We start from the raw sequence: 22,539 nt of genomic DNA on the forward strand, positions 1-22,539 counted from the left end.
ACCTTCATATTTTCCAGTGTTCTCAGGAAGGCCGAGTGGGGTTCATGGGTTTGGGAGGGTGGTCTGTAGCAGGCTATAAACTGGAAGGCAGTTTTACCCACTGTTAGTTGCACATGGATAGTCTCTGATGCTTCGTGCTGTGCCACCAACCTGGAGGTGTGGGTATCTTTGACGGATATTGATACTCCCCCTCCTTTTGTGGTTCAGTCCAAGTTTTGAGTCCGAAAAGCATGGTATGAGGTATAACCTGGTAGTGCTGGAGTGCTCTCGGAAGCCTTGAACCAGGTTTCTGTTACTGCACAGATATCGATGTTCTCCATGCTAAGGAGAGTTTCGAGTGCGTGCATCTTGAGGTTTAGACTTCTGGCGTTGAGTAGCATTACTCTTAGTTTCTTATCCCTTGTGATACCTATGGAGGTGGGTTTGTCTTTTGAGCCTTGCCTAAAAAAGCACTATGGGGGTAGTAAGAGCCTTTGCCAATATCCAAAAGCCCAGGGGTGACAGGTGCAAGCCATCCCTAGCGAAGCATCATGGCTTTTCGAGCATGTCATCCCAGGCTGACAGGCATTGGATCCCCTTTGAATGACATCGATACTTAAGCCAATTGTTGAAATTGATCATCTTGTCTTCATATTGTGGCATCATTCTTGGTGAGGGTAAGATGCTACTCAAGGTCAGGGTCATACCGGCATGGGCTACATGCTCAGAGAGCTCCTCTAGGTCTCTTTTCATGTAGTCCAGGGAGGTACGTCTCAGGTCATTCACACCAGAATGGACAATGACTGAGTCATATTTGTACTTGCCTTGGAGTGACCTGAGTGCTTGTGTTATGTGACGGATACTAGCACCCGACAGGCAGCTCACCATGACCTTCTCCTTGTTCAGCCTGGTGAGCGGGACGTCAGTGTGCCTGACGATAGAGTCACCTATTACAAGTGTATCAGGTGTGTTGTTTAGCGGTTGCTTGGGTGTCTGTTTTGAAAGTCTCTGCTGCTTAGGCAGATTTTTATTTAGAGCCTCCGAGTATGTTTTTGTGTCTTTATGTGTTTGGTTTGCTGTCGTGGTAGGTCTATGTGAGACTGGAATTGTAGTGAGTGTAGTTTCCTTCTCCTCCTGACTGGTTACGCCAGTACTGAGTTGAGAGAGCTTAGCCTCCAGTTTGGCTATATGGTTGCATCTCTCACATGTGTTGGAATTTGTTGGGAGGAGGAGAAGGTTGTCTGTTTACATGAGGCAGTTGTAACATTGCCTCAAGATTCCCAGATTCACCAGCTGGACCATAGAGGAGATTGACAACTGACCTTTAGAATAGTATTAGGAATTCCTTATAATTGAAAAAAAGGGCCAATGGGGAACAAGGTACTCAAGGGGAGTTTGTGAGGGTGTAGTGCATTTAATTTTTTAGTGCTGACTTATATAATTGCTTTAGTGAGCAAGTGCCAGGTAACTTAAATGCAATGTGTTACAGGTAACTTAAATGCAAAAACAACAAACAGTAACTTTCTTTCAAGTGAAACAAGGAAATAAGTACAGTAAGCAATGCAGATATCACTAGGGATCCACAGAAGCGCTGAAAAGCTGCGTTTTAGGTGGAATTAGCATTTCAGGGAAATAAGCAAACAAACAACAAGCATACAAACAAAGCTAGATTCAGCAGGCCTGGATCTTGTCTATGCTACAGCAAACAAGGTGTACCAATTTCAGTAAGAAACAGTTCAAATATGCAGGCACTATAAGCCTTTAACCAGAAATTCCCAGCTCAGAAGGGCAGAGTCCTGCCTCTCCTCCCACAAGAGTGCAGACCATGAACCTTCTTAATGTAAAATAACTGGCCTGAGGCCCAAGTGCTTAAACCAGAACTAATACACTTTTAGAATAAGAGACACTGAGCCCTCAGTCAGCAGTTCCCAACTTAGAAGGATGTAAGCTACCTGTCCTGCCACCACAGTGCAGGCCACAAACCTTTCTAATGTAAAAGAACTGGTCTGAAGCCCAAGTGCTTAATCCAAAAGACTTAGAATGATAACTACACTTTAATCAAGTTACTACCAAGCAGTAATAAATACAATTGAATACTTTAAAGAATGGCTGGATTAGTGCTCAAGTTATACAAACAAAGCTAGATTCAGCAGGCCTGGATCTAGTCTATGCTACAGCAAACAAGGTGCACCAATTTCAGTAAGAAGCAGTTCAAATATGCAGGCACTATAAGCCTTTAACCAGAAATTCCCAGCTCAGAAGTGCAGAGTCCAGCCTCTCCTCCCACAAGAGTGCAGACCACAAACCCTCTTAATGTAAAATAACTGGCCTGAAGCCCAAGTGCTTAAACCAGAATTAATACACTTTTAGAATAACAGACACTGAGCCCTCAATCAGCAGTTCCCAACTTAGAAGGATGTAAGCTACCTGTTCTGCCACTACAGTGCAGACCACAAACTTTCTTAATGTAAAACAACTGGTCTGAAACCCAAGTGCTTAAACTAAAAGGCTTAGAATCAGTTACACCAAGCAGTAATAAATACAACTGAGTACTTTTAAGATGACGCAAAAGCAAAATAAAGTAGGAAGCAACACAAATACAGTAAAAGGAGATAAAAAAAAATTAAGTGGAAAGAGAGAAAGGAAAGAGAGAAAGGAGTAGCAGAAACTAAGCTGATTGGCCTTCTCAAATATTCTCCCTGTACTGGGTAGAATGAGGTAATGTCACTAGACTGGGAGGAGGGTTCCCAGATCAAATTTACACTAGGGGCGGGCAACTGCAAAGCCACCAACTATAAAAACACTATACCAACAGGGAGGGAGGGTGGCAAATAAACTGCAGAAATGTTTCTCACAGCTGAAAAGCAGCAGTGAGCATTTAAATGAAAGTTTTAAACAGCTAAAGGAGCCTCTAGGTAAAAGAGTTTAACTGCAACAAGTTATCAGAAACAAACAACCCGACAGATGCTTAATAAAAGTGGACAATTTCCAGTTAATACCTCACACACAGTGAAACTAGCTAGAAAAATACACAGTACACAAAGTGCTACAAATAAAGAAATAAAAAACAAAATAAACAAAAAACAGGATACTTAATGTTATATATTATAGCTCCGAGTTTCCTCAGCGTCCTCCTTCGATCAGCTCAGTGTGAAATCTGTTATTAATTTAGCTGCACAGTAATATATCCTGTTTACTACTGGTACATCTTATGGAACTCTATTGACTGTCCTAATTACTGTATTCATTTGTTTTATCAAACTTCTAACTTTTTGGATTTTATTAACCTTCTGCAGTCTTTCATTGATCTCAATATGTCTATCTATGTCTATTAAATCAAACAACTCTTCTCTTACCTCATTTTCTTCTAAACAGAGGGCTAATTTTTTGTTCTACATTTCCTGCAGGCATTCTATAGAATGTTCTATAGCATCTTCCTGTGGTACATTCTCTTCAATTTCATCCTATGTCATTCTTTGCTTTGTTATATGGGAACTCACTGGCTTATCACTCTTCAACACTGACTGCATCAGAGTTTCCACAGTTTCCTGTTCTTTCCCTTGTTGTCCAGCTTCAAATGAACATTTACGCTGGTTTCCTGTGTAACGTCCCAAAATGCCTCCATATGGCAAATGACCAGTCACTTCCCCTTCCACTGGTTTCTCCTTAATTTGGATGTCCCTTGCTTTATCCTGTTGTGGTGTTTTCTTAGATTTTTCTAAAGTGAATCCTTTACATCGCAGGTACTCCATATCCTCAGTTCTATTTCTTTAACTTCTCCATTACTAATCTTCTTTTCTACTTTTCCGCTTTGTGTTCTTATATTTTGTATTGTAAAGTTTTCCATGTCTGAGTTCCTTTGGCTGTATTTCTCATTAAATATCATTGGTGCTGCTCTTTTTGTATTGAATAGTTTTTCTTTCTTCTTTGCCTAAATATTACACCATATAAAATCTCTTTTTCTTTCCCATGTCCATATTTCGTCTTCAGATGTCTCCTGATCTTCCTGTTTCTCCTTACGTTAGAGACTTGTTCCATCATGCTGTGATGTAACCTGTGTTAGACCTTCTTCATCAAGTATTTTACCTTGCAGGCATTCCATAATTTCAACTTCTAGTTTTTTTTTAACTTCTAGTGTACTAGTCTTCTTTTCTGCATTCTGTCTTTGTGGTATTATTTTTTTTATTGTGAAATATTCCATATCTGGATGCCTTTGCCTCTATTTGTCTTCAAATAGCTTTGGGGCTGCCTTTTTAATATTGGTTAATTTGGCTTTCAACTTTGCATAAATATTGCACCATATCAAATCTTTCTTTCTTTCCCATGTCCATATTTCTTTTTTATACCTTTCAAAAATCTTTAGGTTTTGTTGTTTATATTTTCGCAGTTCTTCAGATGCTTCTTTTTCCAAGCATATCAAAGTTTCTTAGTCTGTATAATGTTTTTCACAAATCTGTTGTATTAATGAACACAATTTTTTTACTTGAAGCTTCTGACAGTTTCTCTTGTGGAAGTATTTTACTTTCCTCTAATTTCTCTCAATCCTTTTGTATATGTTGTGTCTGGAAATTTTGGGCTTTTTGCATAATTGGAACAATACATATTTTTTTTATCCTTAATAGTCCACTCTAGTGTCTTTATGGCTCTTCTTTAGCCTATCAGTTTTTGTGATTTTTGTGGACTGCTACCGCCTTCTACAATGGAGAGGCCATCCTCCCCCTGGGCCAGGCCTGGTCCTATTGTAGGAATGTTTCTGTATTTTAAGGATTTTGCATTGTCATTTTTTCCAGTCCTGGCACCAGTGTGCCTACCAGGACTGGACACTTTGTTATCCTTCTTCATGTGCACCCAGCTATCTTTTGTAATTTTTGACCTACTTCTGTCCATGATATATGCTATGTAAAATACAGTCTATATATCAGTGCCATCTTGGTGAGATTTTGTGAAAAGAAAAACAGGGTCCACCTTGTGAAGGTACTCACCAAGACTTGAGGATGAATTAAATGTCAGCAATACTATTCTCCATTGCATACTGACTTATCATCTCTCCATTTAGACCCCTCTCTCCATTCGGACCACTAGGGTGGCACCTATGTCTCTCATGGACAGGGCCTGTTGGTGTTGATTACAAAATTGCTCTGCTAACATTGATCATCTAACTATGCTCAATAAGGGTACTTATGTTTTTACATGGCTAGGCTTGCAAATGCCATCCTATAAACCTATGAAGCTATGAACCTATGCAGGCCTCTCAGCATCTTCTCTCCAATATGCCCTGCTGATGTCATCCACTATGAGTTGGCCTGCAGTCTTAGACAAATCAGACTTGTACCATGGCACTTGTGTACAGTTCTGAGTTCTGCAATCTCTGTACTTAGGTAGGGGTTCTAATCTCACTGCAGTTACTGTGTGTGTTTGTGCTCTTGGTTGACATTGCAGAGAGCCTTTTACACCAGCATGTGTGACACTGTTGTTGCCATATTCTCCTCAACAGACACTGCTGATGTTATCAGGTATAAAGTGTTGTGTGAGACACTCCAATTCAGACTTGAGCTGTGGCATTTGCTTTAAATAGAGAGGTCTATAGTCTGTGTATTTAGATAGCTAGTAGTTTTATTCTCACTGCAGTCAACTGTATGTGTGTGTATACTCTTGCTTGACATTAAATGAGAGCCTTTTTAGACCATGTGAGACACTGTTATTACCATATTCTCTTCAACAGACACTGCTGATGTCATCAGCTATATCTGATTTGTAGATATGCACTATTCTCACCAGGGCAGGGTCTGAGACTGGCCTGGAGTCTAGACAGAAGTCATATCATCCTATATGATACAGATTATAGTGACATGGCTTTCAGCTGCTCCACATACATCATGGCATGGTTTATAGGCACTGTGTTTTCTTGATGAGAAACCCCTGTGATCTCTCTAGCAGCTGCATGTGTTTGGTGAGGTACATGCAAAACAGAACATTATACTCTATTAGTACTCTAATGAGGTTCAAGTACAGTGCTGTCATAAAGTCATAAAATCAGAATATGATGGCATGACTTATAATGTGCAGAACATAGGCTTTCAATACCATTGTGGACACTTGGTGGTCGAAGTTCAGATTGCTATCTACATGTGTTCCCAGTGCTCGCATCACAGGACTGTTGTCAGTGCTGTAATTAGCATAGAATTCTCTTTTTCAGAAGGACAAAATAAAGACACATTTCTGCATTTATTTGTAGATCATGTGGTTTTGTCATCAATCATTTGTCTGTGTCAGCTCCTGCTGTACTATGTTATCATCATTGGTAGCCTCAATGATTGTACCCAATATGCAAGAATCAGGAAAGTTGGTAAGCCAAAGGCCATATACTTTATCCTGAACTCTCACAAAATAGATTCCAAGTAGTAAAGGGCCAAGCACAGATCCCTGGGATATGCCAATGGTGCCAGCTCTACTGGTACAAGTCAATTCACCAACTTTCACAGTATGTGTTCTGTCACTGAGCCAGTTGGTTACCCATCTAATGATGTAAGGGTTAATCCCCAGCTGGGAGAGTTTCTCAATGATACCTGCATGGGGAGGTTGTGTCAAAACCCTAGGCCAGATCAAGATAGGGAGTATGCACTGCCTTACCTTCATCCAGGCATATCGCACAGAATCAGTGGGCTGTGACAATATCACAGATTGCCTATGGTACGACTCAGCATATACACCTTCCTGATACAATTGAATACACACTTCAACACACCTTCTACATGGGCTATGTTCCCATAGAAGGGTGTACATCAACATGCATCCATCTGAGTTGGGGGGTGGGGCAGCACCTGATGCATTCATGTATAGATACATCCTGACACTCCTCAACTGTGAGGTAGACCAACATGTCATTATGGACCTTTCCTAAATGGACACTAGCAATATCATGGCTGCGTGCAACAGACCTGTGTGAGTTGTTAATGCTACATCATGTCTGTTATATCTGATAGATGTCCTCAAAGAGGTCATTGAGGGCATGCATGATGACAACACTATCATCTTGTGGAACTTGACCAAGTCAAGGCATTTGACACAAATGCACACTAAGGTATTCAATCAACACTGTCAGATGTGGCCATAAAGAGATATGTATCACATATATGGCATCTCACTGTGTTGAAATATGTAAAGTGACATATATCTCAGGTCCAGTGACCAGGTCCATACATCAGGGCTGTCTGCTAGGCCCTTTTCTGTTCATCATTTGTGATGGATATTATAGATGACATACACATCCTGCATCCAAACAGCTGCTCAAATAACTACAGATTGTGGGTAATCATTGACTTCAAACTGTGATATTAGCATTATACAGACAGTATCAACACACACCAAAGATTTATGCCACAGCCATGACAATACCTGCAATGACAAGAAAACATGGGGGGATTTGTTACTTCAGGAAAACAAACACACAGCTCAGGTATAATATGAACATCACACTCTATAATTAGACCAATAGATATGTGTCCTGTGTCCTGGGGTAGATGATAAGTGGAACATCCACCAGCATGTGGTCACAGTGCTGACTACTCCCTTGTATGTAACATAAGTATTGAGTATGTGAAGGACATCCACATCAGAGACCATAATACCTCTATAGTTCCCAGCCTTCATCACATCAATGTCTGAGTCTTCTTCATATACCTCCCTACACATCTTACACTGATGTGTAATTGAAGTGTACCACCTTTGTCACAGTGAGCTATCACACATCTTACTGGCCATACCTATTGTGGAACCCCCATCAAGGATGTATGTGTGCATGTGTACTACCTCTTCTGGTGATGCACACAGTACATACATAGGTGTTTCACAAAATTAATGGCATGGATAACAATTGTAACAGTGTGGATTGTACAATATGTATATATATATATATATATATATATATATATATATATATATATATATATATATATATATTACTACTAGGCTAACTGCCCTTGTGGGCAAATTTAAGCCTAGCCAATTACCTCATGTAAGAACCAAACCCTACACCTTGTGTCTGTAAGGCAAACAACTTAACCATTACACCAACCTCCCATCCCAATGGTATCTGAAACCACAAATTTAGTTACTGGAATCGAATCTGTTATTCTTCATTACACCTGCCCCAATTTTCTTATCGTGCACTAGCATAATGGTTCCACTGGGGATCAAACCTAGGACCTTCTGCATGTGAAGCAGACATGATAACCACTACACTACAGAGCCTGCTCAAAGGAATCACATTCTCCCTGTCAGGGAATTGAAGCCTGGTGTCCCGCGTGACAGGCAGGGATGCTCACTACTATACTAACGAGGAAGATACAGTATATATCTATCTATATCTATATATATATATATATATATATATATATATATATATATTTATATATATATATATAATATATAGATATATATATATATATATATATATATATATATATATGTGTGTGTGTGTGTGTGTGTGTGTATACATTGATGCCATGCCCACCAGTCAACTAGCCTGTATTGCTTATAATGGCACATACAGGTATAGCAGTGTCCCTCCTAACACTCCAGCAGATGTTACAGTACCAGGCAGTGTACATGGTTACCCTCATAGACTGTGGACGTATCATAGTAGTTGTACAAGTGTGTTTGTGCAGCATCATCTCTGATCAGTCTAAATCACATATGCTATGTCAGAGGCATGGGATTACTGGTGGCATTATTCTGACACTGTCCATGATTGTTGTTGGTTCTTTTAATGTTTTCCATGATCCTTTATCTGTGTCTCACTTGCTGGAGATCTCTGCTGAGATTATACTCATATTCAGGCAAATCAGTTTGCACAACTTCACAATATGTACCCTACCCCAATTGTATGTCAGATCCCTGATAGATGTCCTCTGCATTATTCATATAATGATGCTTATCTCACACAGACATCCTCCCCAGTGTATGTCAGTTCGCATGTCAGTCACATAATACACATTTTCACTTTGCAGTCCCTACTGTACCATATTGATATATGATTGGTGTTGCTGCTACAACCATCTTCCATTGACATGCCCTAATCTGCTGTACATTTGATTGCTTCACCTGTCCTCTTTCCCTGTGTTCATTCCTACAAGTCATCTTTGTGGCTATATTTAATACACACTCTTCCCCTGAGTGTTTATTTTACATGACAGTCCATGTACTATTACATATCATTTACACAACTTTAGTACAGCATGCTAGGTATGCAATATCACAATACTCTTTGTTGTATATACATTGTCCTCTACTATGTTTGGCCATATACTTAACATTCATACCTCTCAACTCCAGATTTTCACAGAATGTCCAGATGTGTTCCTTATCAAATTTGTGGCTTTCTGACATATAACTGGGATGATCTCAGGACTGATGTGACTCAATATTACAGACATTTCAGCTTCATACATCTTAACACAAATCCCTGGTTATTCTAGCACATTTCTCTAGAGCAGATATGTAGAATATGTCCCTATTTCTGGGTCATTGCCCCCCCCCCCATTATGTTGACCTTTGTCTAGATGTCTTGGACTAAAAGATTGAGAGATATCTCTGAAGCCCTGGTGATCACTGTGGCATTCTCCATAAAACTGCGGATTGTCAGTGCTCTGATTTAAATAGAAGTGGTATCCATGTTCACATACATGGTTTCTTGGTCGGCAACAGTGTTGCCAGTCATGAAGCCTCGGTTAAATGGGGTGCGTGGCATAAATATGCAATGCACGCTGCAGTCTTCTCACCACTGCAAAGCCTACCTGAAGTTTATTGAATCCTGGGATTTTATTTAGATAATGCATTGCTGTTAAAATACTATTGCAATTTTATTTGAGTTCATAATTGTTTAGCCATTATCCCAGGCTATGCCTGAAAAGGGGCCTTGGATAAATGTACAAACATATTTAAAAAATTTAAACTACAATAAATTAAAAGAAAATAAAAATATATACCTTTGTCACTACATTTAATTTTTTTCCATCCTTTTTTCCCCCTTTTTTTTTTTTTTAGAAAAGGTACATTTGCAAGTAAAGTCTCCACTGATTGTTAAATAAATAAGATATAGGGCCGGATTCATGAAGGCTTGCTAGACTAGAGTAAGACTCCATGCAGCCAACATGTCTGCCGAGCGATGGAACAGCCGGCAGGGGCATGCAAGAGAGCTTCTAAAACGACTCTTACATGGACAGGGTTAGATTATGCAAATTACCTCATTTGCTGCTGAAAGCTATGCAAATGAGGTAAATTTGCGATCCAGGAAACACTAACCTGTCCAAGTAAGACTAGTGTTATTTGCAGAAATGTACTCAGTTATCAACTGAGTACCGTTCTGCAAATAGCAAAACGGAGCTGTGACAGCTCCAAATTAAGGATGCATCTAGTTGAGGAAGCATGCCAATGGCCAAATATATGTCCATTGGCATTTTTTTCCATTGCAAAATAAAAAAAAATTTTTTTTACCTCGATCTCTGATGTTTAAGCATAGCTCAACGCCACACAAATGTGCTGCACTCTAAAAACCAGAAAACCAAACAATAAAAGCCACAAATAGTGATTTTATTCAAAATATTAATCTGCCATGCAAGTGAATGGCAGGCTGAAGACAACATGGCTACTGAGTAGAGGTTGCTAAGGGGGGAAGCTAATTCTGAGAGATGTAACTAAGCATTAGTAGGCAATCCTATGCAAATGAGGATAAGGATAGTGAATCCCAATATTTCCTGCTATGTGAGCCATGTCCCTAGAGTGTAAGAGTAGGAAAAGGGGAATAACAGAGTAGGAGATGGGTGACATTATGAGGGGGTATGTATGAAAAAGACTGTAAGCTTATTGGAGCAGAGTGGCATGTGGTTGCTGTGAGTTACTCAGGACTAAAAGAGGTGTGTCTACAGTTGTCTAAATTGAAATCAAGAAACTGAAGGTGTACGCCGTGGCTATCACTAAAGTTTCTTGCAAAGCTGCTTACACTGTGTGCGCGCGTGCGCATGTATAAACCCGTCTAAGCCTGTGTGCACGGGTGTGCGCCCGAGTAAGCCTGTGTAAGGCCGTCTAAGCTAGTATACACAAATGTGCACCCGCCTAAGCCCGTGTAAGCCTGTGTAAGCCTGTGCGTGTGCGTGTGAGCGTGTTTGCGCTTGTTTGTGTGGCGCTGCCCCCTGTGGAAACAGAAATGGGAAAAGGAAGGAAAGGAAGTAGTAGGAAGTTAACCAAGGAGAACTAGCAGAGCTGCCAGGTGGAATCAATCAGAATCAGCCATTTACACAGGCAGTACACTAGCCCAGCCCAGCCCAGCACCTAAAACTCTGCAAACAACATTCCCCCATGTTTTTCTCAGAAACACTGCAACACTGCAGTCAACAAAGAGAAGTGAAAACATAAAAAGCTTAACTGAGACATAAAAATGTTAGGGGCTGCCATTGCTGTTATAAGGCAACATGTGCAACATGCTGAGGGTGGTGCCATTGCGAATGCTGGTGAGCAACCCACAGTGAGGAGACGGAGAAGAGTGTACAGACCCAGGGTAACCTACCAGGGTCTACATGAGCTGGAGATAGTGGAGCACTATAGAGTGGGCAGAGACCTCCTGCAGCTAATTGTTGAGTTGTGCAGGCCACGCCTCACATACAGAAACAACAGAGGGGAACCCATCCCAGTGGAAACCAAGGTATGTGTTGGCCTAAGAATACTAGCAACAAGTACCTTCCAGAGACCAACTGGTGATATGATGGGATTTCACAAGCATCAGCATCAAGGGTACTGCACCATTTCCTGAATGCCATGCCAGCACATGTCGGTGATCATGTATATTTCCCCAATTCCTGTGAGGTATTGGCCAGCAACATGTGTCTCTTCCAGCAAATAGCGGAATACCCTGAGGCAGTGGGTGCAATTGACTGCACGCACATACACATCAAAGCACCAGCTGGTGAGCGGGGTAGGGCCTACATCAACCGCAATGGCTTCCACTCCATCCACTGCCAGGTCATGTGTGATGCCTAGGGCATAATACTGAATGTGTGTGCTGGCTGCCCTGGAAGCTACCACGATTCCCATATCTGGCATCTGTCACAGCTGTACCAGACATTTGCAAATGGGGACATCTTTGATGGTCACCTAGTGGGGGATGCTGGATACGCACTGGAGCAGTGGCTGATGACACCCATCAGAAATGCACACACACCTGAACAAGAAGTCCATAATGAGGCACACCCACAAACATGAAATGTAATCAAGCGTGTGTTTGGGATGCTCAAGTCACAGTTCCGGTACCTGGACACATCTGGTGGAGCCTTGCAGTACTCACCAACTGCATGTACCCAAATTGTTATGGTATGTGCCATGCTACACAATATGGTCCTGCAAAAACAACTGCAGCTGGAACAGCATGAGGCAGGGCCAAACAACCCCCCACCATTGCCAAGGCCTGCACAGGCACAGCGTGACTCGGAGGAGGAACAACCTGAGCCTGCCCCAGTAGGCAGAAGGAGGCATGCCCAGTATGCCTTGTCCTTTGCAAAGAGGCAACACATAGCACATACACTGGCTCAGTAGGAACCCTGGAAATGATACCTCACACTGACTCGCACATAAAATAAAAGGGATGCCTAACTTGACACTACCTTTTTCCAAACATGTATAGGGAGTGTAGTATGTGCATCTGACATAGGCAGCCCTGCATCACCACCTGAGGCATGATTGCCATGTTTTAAGCAATATAAAGCAGTGCAAAGCAGCTTTTACCAATATCTAGTATATGTAAACAAAATTGCTCATGCAATGTTGGCCAAGATTGGCCAAAGTTGAGCAAAGTCAGTTAAATATGCTCATATCTGCTTTACTGTACCTTAAGCAGTCTGGTCTGGCCAGCATGAAAATAAAAAGCAGTGACAGGGCTTGAACCCAGGATACTGTGTACTATAGTCACAGTACTTACCCACCAAGCCATGATAGCATTACAGTGGTACCGACACAGCAGGACAATTGTACACTAATGCAAACACAAAGCAATGCTGTATCATGCCCCTAATGAGCCAAATGGGTAACCTCACCCACATGGCTATGCAGACAGAGAACAGCAGGCCAGGTGTTGTGATGTGGGTTGTGTAGGCTATGAAGTCGCAAGCTAATATATGTGGCAATGGATGCTAAGACCTGTAGTACACTAGTATGCCTCAAGCCAGTATGATAGGCAACAGTACAGACTGTAATGGTGTCCTGTACATAGCAGTGCAGGCACAGCAAATGTGTATAAGTGTCAGGTGAAACCCACATCCTATGTACACCCACAGTAAGAATCCGGTGTACCCACGGTTAGAAATGTACAAAGAATAGCTGCCCCCCCCCCTGTATGTAGAAATGTTGATAGGTCTATGCAAAGTGTCTCATGGAAGCCCTGCAGGCACAGCATGATCCCTGTTGATCTATGACACAAAGGTGAGCCCTGCTGTAAAAATACACCTTGATTTACCATACACATATGGTATAAATGTGTATACTGTGAGTGCTCACACACTCCAACAAATGTAGTGGATTCATTCTGCATCACACTCAAAGGTCATACTGGGCATGCTCACACACTTAGGCTAAATACGGATGTGATGATAAGGGATCTATGGACAAATGTGTATAGTGATCTCTACTTCCAGAAACACATTCACAAAGTGGTCTGAAAATCCTGCTATGTGTACACACAAACTGCCAAGGTCTGTGCATGTAGGTCAAAGGAGGTTGCCACTACTCAGCAGTCATCAGACCTGTCAGAGACTACCACAACACACTTGCGAGGCACGTTCAGCAACTAGAAAGAACAATGAAGAACCTTAACAAGAGGATTACTTGCCTCAAATAGTTGCCCCATGCAACAAGAATGAATCTAACACAAGCTGTACTCAGTTGCATACTGTCTATGCAGGAGGTCTCTGCCCAACAGACAAGTCCATGTCATGGTTACACTAAGATCTGTTCTGAGTTACAGCTCAATGGCACTAAATGTACAGAGCCAACTGATATTGGCAACATCCTGGCAGATAGGATCAGTGTTACCTTTACCCCCCCTCTCACCCATGAAAGAGCACATGTCTATAATGGAAGACTGCAAAGTTGCTGTCATCATGGCTGCACAGGTAAAAAACACTCTCCGAAGCCAGTATCACAGCAGCCATGGGACTAGATAACTTCCCAGGCTGTGTAGTATGTACTTTCCTGAAGTAAACATTAACATGGAAGTTCTGTGACTACTGAAGTTTCCAGATGACTGCAAACTAAGAGCCATCATTGTAAACACTAAAGATGTGGACATCCTACAAAAGGGCCTCACTAAGACAGATGGCTGTTGTCCAAGCCATGGACTGTAGCTCAATGCCAAAAGGTGCATTATCATCACCTTTGTTAAAATCTCTGTAGCCTAGAACTACAACATAGGTGGTAGCATACCTCACACTTTAAGTGTGACAAGAGACCCTGGGTCACGGGTGGACAGTGGATACAGCTGTGATAAGCACATTCACACAGTGGTCAGGAAACCCTCTTATGTGGCACACCTCATCACAAAATGTGTCTCATGCAGAATAAAAGAGGATATTGTTCCCCTCTACTCACCACTCACTAGAACTATAAAAGAGTACAATGCCATTGTTGCTATGTACCTCACAAGACAACTACAACTGGAAAGTCGGCAGCAATATTTCACAAAGAGCATTAGTGGCCTGAAATACATACCATACACAGACCATCGCAAAATGCTCCATCCGTACTCCCTTGCATAGCGCCTACTCAGAGATGTTCACTGTGTAACATCCAAAGCTATGTCAAACATGCAGCTGTTGGATCTGATCCATGTAAAACACTCACAATCACCCTGACCTTTGGACCCAAGACCACGAGTGAAATACAAAAGGAAGTGGTGTAGCCATTTATCTTATGGATATCCACGCCTCCAGGTTACTGCCACAGCATGAGGCCTTGGAGACCATGCAAGTGCAATTAACATCGGGCAAAGCTGCCCATCAGATTGTAGCCTGCTACAGATCATGTACCTTGTCTCAGGAACCTCACTCAGTATTCTGGAGAACAATGGCAAATATAAAGGTCCTGTCAAATACCATTATATGAGGAGATTACAACTACCCAAACAATGAGTAGGTGAATTACTCGTATACAACCTCTTTTTCCCAATGTATCCCAGAGTTAAGAAACTCTAACACCCTGGAACAGCTGGTCAGCATGCCCACTAGAGGTGACAACATACTGGACATGATCATCACCAACCTGGGGTACCAGTGTTCCACAACAGAGATAAACCCCTTTCTGGTAATATCAGATCATTAAGTAATCACACTGGACATCCACATCCCGCCCCCACACCCAGTCAATGAAACCACTGTGAAGACATTTGCAAAAGCAAACTGCACACTTCCCAAGACCAAAGTGGAAAGTTCCAAAGCCCTCTTGGTGTAGGATAATGGTATACAATATGCCAAATCATTTACAAGTGCATCCTATGAACATCTACAGGGATGCATGGATTGAGACATCACAAATAAAACCAAGATGCACTCCTCCAAAAATAAGAAAACAATCTGGTGGTCATTGCCCATAAATACGCTAGACAACAGAAGGAGGAAACTAACATCTGATAGAGCCAACTTCACTAAAGGAAAGGCATCACTGATCATTATTAGGATGAAACAATGATCGCTCATAAAATAATCCAAGCACAGTTTCTAAAGACAAATTGCTAAGGAATGTAAGAATAACAACCACAAAGCTTTCTGTAGCTATATCAGACATGTAGGTGTCAACTTCCAAATATGCTGTCAGCTACTGAAAAAAGTAATGACATACACCAAACCAACTTTCATTGCCCACACCCAGGGGGACAAGTGCAGTGTAAACTCCCCCCATCACCCCCAAAAGGGCCTGTGTCTATCACAGTAGGATGCAGAGACACATATGTCACAGACATGCAGGTAAAGACAGCCCTCACCAAAGCTAAGAACATAGAATCAATGTGACTGTAAGTTGTCACAGGCTGCGTCTTACACTAGGCCCACAAGGAACTACACCCTCACCTACATTCACTGTCCAGACTCAAGCATATCACAGGCTATGTACCCAAAGAATGGCATACACTAACAGTCATCCAGCTCCACAAAGGGTGTGCCAAAACAGAACCTGGAAACCATTGCCCAACATGTGTACTCAGCCTGGTCTACAGAGCTATTGAGCAAATTGTCATGGAACCCATACACTGAGGCATTGGAGATCTCCAGACACTGGACTCTACACAACTTTGCCTTGTTAAAGGCATAGCCTGGCTCCCAAACCTAGTTGACTTATTTAAAACAGTTACCATGAACATAGATGGAGGTGAAAGTAGTCCACACAGCCCATCTGGACCTCACTAAGGGCTTACCACACCATTCCCCACTCCATCATCATGGACAAGTGTACCAGCTTGAACATGAACAGCTATGTCACAGGATGGGTGGCCAAGTGGCTCACAAGTCAACATGTTCATAGTTGCGGGTGCCATGTCCAAGTCTAAGCCAGTCACAAATGGCATCATACTGGTCTTGGTCCTGGGACCCCACCTGTTCAGTCGATACTACTCAGAGGTACAGGCAAGCATGGCAGGTGTAAGGCTGAACAGATTTGCAGATGACTGGAAACTGTGGTCCATAATTGACTGTACAGCTGACACAGACATCCTCCAGAAGTGTCTTACAGAGACAGATACCTGGTGTCAAAACAATGCCCTCATGCTGAATGGCAAAGAATGCATAGTCATCCCCTTTGGGTAATACAAAGTGCACACAAGTTACCACATAGGTGGTAATCCAGCATGTATGGAGAAAGTAATTATGGCCCTGGGGACACAGGTAGATAGTAATCTCACCTTTGATGATCACATGGCCAAAGTGTTTAGACATTCCTTCAATGTAGGCCATCTAATGTCACCTAATCTAACACACTTTGTATAGTCTGATGTTGTCACCATCCAACAAATATACCTGTGGAAAAGAATGCGCTGAGTAATCCGTATAGTGCGTCATGTTAATGCGTACTCCACTAGTATTATGAAGTAGTTAGGTAGGGGTTTGAATCCTGCACTCTGTGTGTGTGTTCCCCTTGGGAAGGAGCAACCTTTTAGGAGAGTAGTGAAACACCTCAAAAGTGGTAATCTAACCTTTATCAACTCTGATGATGTCAGCATCCTACAAATATACCTGTGGAAAAAAAAAAACTCCCAGTAATCTGTGTAGCACGTCATGTTAATGCAAATTCCTCTGGTATTATGAAGTAGCTAGGTAGAGGTTTGAAACCTGCACTGGGCAACTGTGTGTGTGTCCCCCTTGGGAAAGAACTGTCTTTTAGGAGAGTAGTGAAACACCTCAAAAGTGGTAATGTAACCATTGTCAAGTCTGATGATTTCACCATCCTATAAATATACCTGTGGAAAAGTGAGCTAACAGTAATGAGCAGAGCGCGTTGTGTTAATGCGTACTTCTCTAGTATCATGAAGTAGTTCGGTAGGGGTTTGAATCCTGCAGTTGGTGAGTGTGTGTACAGTATGTTGATCAATGTGTCGTGGGTTTTGCTTTTACCACTGTATGACATATCAGTATGCATTGCACATGTGAGCTAGCTGTGTGTCAAATACATATCTGCACATGTTACCTCAATGATTGCATGTGTGGGAACCCTGCTTTCTCCAAGAACACAGCTGTCATCCTTGCCAGACTGTGCTGCTGCTTCCCAGACCTTAGGTCACATCTATATGCTTGTGACAAGGCCAGCCACTGCAGTGATCCCTGGCCTAAGTCATCTGAGTCACACAAAGTCATTACAATTCCTATTGGAATGTGTGAGTGAGGGTCTATGGCCGAGGTATATGTCAGACCTGTTCAAATGCAGCAAAGTCTGTCCATGATGACTATTCATAGGTGTAGAACAAACTGTGGATATGCATGCAGACCCCTTATTGTTTATGTGATCCACCAAGGGATTCCAAAATACCTTTGGAAATGTGATTAACAAAGAAGCGATGACATAACATTTGGTTGCATGTACACATCGGTACCTATTCATCATGCTGGTGGCTATTACCTATGTGGTACTATGGGGATAATATGTTCCTTAAAGGTGGATGACTATGCTTAGCTTGGCTTATAGCTTTACAGCATGTGCTTGAGAACAGGCATCTGTCTGTATGATACCCTTGTAGAGTATGTGTGTGTCATCTGGAGAATGCATTATAGGCCACAGTATGCATTACCAGACGTGGATGGACATATCCCTACTGTGATTGCTTGTACCTAAGAGAGCTATATGGCAAACAGGAGTGGTCTCAGTAATGGATGCAGATGAATACCAGTGGTTACTGGCATTGTATAGCACCTGAAGGATCCAAATGTTGCTGTGTGTCCTACAGCTCTGTGTCAGTTGTCAAGACATCATCTAATGATTGGTTATGGTCAGGCTGTTGAAGTGATGTATACCACCAGAATGCAAAACAATGACAGATAGTAACAGTATCACCCACAGCACAGTGTCAAACCATGTCATACACACATGTGTAGTCAGGTTCCGGAATGTGTGTAGTACAATGCATACTGGCCACCAATAGAAACTATGGAGTATTACTGTCTAATACAGAGCATGTCACCCTGGCCATGTGTCCACTATGCACGTACATGCAGACAGTGCACCTCCACCATGTTCACTACTGTACATCTGCAAATCTGTGCTACACACATCCCACACAAACTGTCCACTCTCTAACACATGCTGCCAATACTGCACACATCAGCCAAGTGGCACGTGGCCGGACAATACACAATTGGAACCAACACTGGTGTAAACAACACTACAATGACAATCATAGCTTTAATGCATCATGTCTGCTCAACTACACCTTCAAGCATACCATTACACTCTACAGCTGACAACATGCTAACATTGCTATACTGCTATATAGACACCCTGTGCATCAGCACCATGGTAGCCTGTTCCTGCATCGATGTTACAGATGACAGGAGGTGGCACAGGTTTCATCATATGCACAGGGTGTGTTGTTGGTTCACCAGAGGCCTACAGTGAGCCATCCAATTGACATGTATGAGTGTGTGTGTGTGTGTGTGTGTGTGTGTGTGTGTGTGTGTGTGTGTGTGTGTGTGTGTGTGTGTGCGAGGGGCAAGAATACTGGAATGGGCCAATGTTGTAATGTGTGTGGGCATGTGTTAGCCCTAGGTGCCTGGAGTATGTGTGTGTGTGTCTGCATGCACAAAGTTCCACCATGTGGCTGCCATATACGGGTATTTGTGGGACAGCCACAGACTGTACCTGCGAGGCTTTACAGATCACCATCTCTGGCCACGGATATGGTACCTGTGCCTGGCAGGGGTGCTACCGACACTATCAGGTACTAAGGCAGACTGGGTACTATCCCCATAGGTGGATGGATGTACACTGGAAACAGGTCCCTGCTGGGACTGTCCAGAGCCATGTGCACGTGGTCTTCTAGGACATTCTATGAACAGCCCACCCCCAACATTGCTGGGGTTGGTACTTGCACTATGGGAGTGGCTGTGGCTTGAGGGACATCTGCGGTGACTGCCAGCTGCTGATGTTGCTGGCATACATCCTCGTCGATGTCTCAACTGTTCTGCACTGTCCTGACACATGTACATGACATTGTGGAGGATATCTAATGTCTCTCCCCAACGTCTATCAGTGACCTCGGTGTAAGGTCAGATGGCACCTGCTAGGTCATGGATACTGTCAATGACAGCGGTGTTATGGGCCCTCTTTGCCCTTAGTCCCTGTCTGGTGTACCATTCCATAAATGCCTGTGCCTCCATGACAGCTTGGAACATGCATGACATTGTCAGACCTGTGGCACATCTGCCAGTGCCATGATGAGCAGCAGTGCTCCTACGAGAACCCCTGGACATCTGCCTATGTGGTACCCTTCCAGACATCTGGGTATGGCTGCTGTGTTGGGATGCATGTGCCATGGATACCACAATGCCTGGCCAATGCCAACAGTACGCTGTCCCTCAGCTATGGGCATTGGTGATGGATGTATTGGCAGTATGACTGTATGCATGGATGGGGTGGACAGCTGTGTACTGTCGATTGGTGGCCCAACGACAGACCCTGGCAAACACACCTGTGCCTCAACACACCTATCTTCATTATCACTCTGTGGCTTAGTGACATCAGTTTCCCTGCTGCAGTGAACCAGCCCTAACACAGCACCTGTAGGAGGGAGACAGGAAACACACTTTATGACCTGTACATGATGTCGGCACACATGCAAACATGCACACATGAACACATGCACACATGCACACATGAACACATGAACACATGCACACATGCACACATGAACACATGAACACATGCACACATGAACACATGCACACATGTACATATGACCACATGAACACATGCACACATGCACACATGAACACATGCACACATGAACACACGCACACATGCACACATGCACACAAATACACTCCTCACTACAGCAGATACCCACACACACCACCAGCAATCCAAAACATACTTAATAGTAGTTGAAGGTGAGTTACAGTATCACAAGGCAAACAGTCATATCACATGTCAGCATGCAGAAAGTTTGTTGCTAAAGACTATGCAGTGTGAGAGTAGACAGCCCGTGTTAATAACAGTATACATGGCTTTGATGCATGTGTGTTGTTGTTTAGTGATTGGCCTCACCCTGGAATGCAATGTGTACATGGACACAACATTGCTGTGCAAGTATTAAAAGGTCTGCAATGTCCTGTGCACCATCACTCACAGGTATACATACCATGGCTGAATGTGTATCTGTGTGTCACATAGATATCCATTTCTGATTACAGTGTCTGCGTCTGTAGCAGATAATTGTGGACACAGGTTTAGTGCATGCATGCTATGTATACACACAGGATGAGTGTTGCATGTATACGTGATGGAATACCATTGCTCAACATGGCCATTGTACAGAGGGTATGGTGAGTGTAAGACATATTGTGGACATGCCAGTGCCAGCCATGACATGGCATGCTACAGCATGACTGCAACATTAAACATCACACATACCCAATGTGTGTCATGTAACCTATACACTCAATAGCATTACAAGACATATATGTGTCACTTTGTACAAATGGTGATTGCTATGCGTATTGTGTATAGGTGCATATGTTTGCACACACACAAAATTGAAGTGCATAGCAATGACTACTATATGTAGTACTGTGGTCACTGTAACAGGATGGGGTGTAGTACCATGAGCCATCATCATCATGTATCATGTGGTTACTCATGGCTACTAATGTGTGCCAGACTGCCACCTAGCATGCTGTATCTGAACTGCAGTAATGTGGCTACAGTCACAATTACACGCACATCCCAATGATAGGCCTCTACCCCTCAAGTATATTATGTGTGCTGTGTGGATGACATGTGGGATACTGAAGTGTAACCTTACAGTGGGTGTCCGGATATGCTATGTGTAGCATGTTAAGGTGTACTGCGTTTGACAAAGTTGTGTATGTTGTCCAATGTCCAGTACAGTATTGCCACAATTGTGTGTGATTCTCTGTGTATTGCATGTGATTGAGGCAGCTACTGTCACTACTGAGATGCGCATAGTCTCACAGCAAACATGCACAGCATGCATTATGCATAGGTGTGTTACATGTACATGGCCTACACCTCACCTATGACATGCACATTTCATTAGCAATATTAAAATTATAACACACTCACCAGCATCGACCGGCTGCCTTGCTTTCACACCAGAGGGACCTACAAGAATATGAGACAGTTTGCCAGTGGCCACAACTCTGCCAATGCTACTGTGAGTTTGCTAAACTACAGTAGTACAACAGTCGACAGTCACAGGCATACAGATTATATTCAAAATATCAGTATTGCACAACACTATGCAGCACAACTGCTAAACACACAGTACACATGTCACATATGCATAATCTACCAATACAGGTAGCAGTAGTCTACAGATAGGTCATGTTACCTGCACGCTCCATGTCAACATGCTGGGTGGCTCCGGCCTCCATGATGACACATGTAAGTTGCTGTTCCTGTGGTTGGCCAGGAGCCACCACTCTTAGGAGCAGCTCCTCCACTCTGGTGAGGGGGGGATGAATGGCAACCCCACCACCTGTGAAAAGCTGTTGTCGATGGATATCAGATGCACGCCGCCGGACATGTCTAATTAAATCACTGCAGTGATGGCGTACATGCTCATATGTCAGGTTATGCATGCCTATGTCATTTACCTGACAAACGAGATCTTGCCACAGTGCAGTCCACTCATGCTGGTCCTGGCTGGTTCTAGAGAACAGCAGGGTGTAGTGCTGCACCAGACTGTTGTGTATTTCGGCTTCCACTGCAGCTGTATAACATGTATTTCTTTGGTAGGACATGCCCCTGGAAGACAATTAAACAAGATGTGTGAGCAAGCCATGTGGCCCACTTAACATCCTA

The 22,539-nt window shown here is 42.9% G+C and overlaps 1 non-coding gene across 1 annotated transcript; it reads right to left on the reverse strand.

The window, feature by feature from the left end:
- Positions 1–8,156: 8,156 nt before the first annotated feature.
- Positions 8,157–8,229, reverse strand: TRNAV-CAC. The gene has a single exon. It is a non-coding gene; the product is annotated as a tRNA-Val (tRNA).
- Between the last annotated feature and the right edge of the window lie 14,310 nt (positions 8,230–22,539).

This window comes from Protopterus annectens, chromosome 2.part1 (genome assembly GCF_019279795.1).
Source record: "Protopterus annectens isolate FY-2018-M chromosome 2.part1, PAN1.0, whole genome shotgun sequence".
In the NCBI taxonomy this organism is placed as follows: domain Eukaryota; kingdom Metazoa; phylum Chordata; order Ceratodontiformes; family Protopteridae; genus Protopterus; species Protopterus annectens.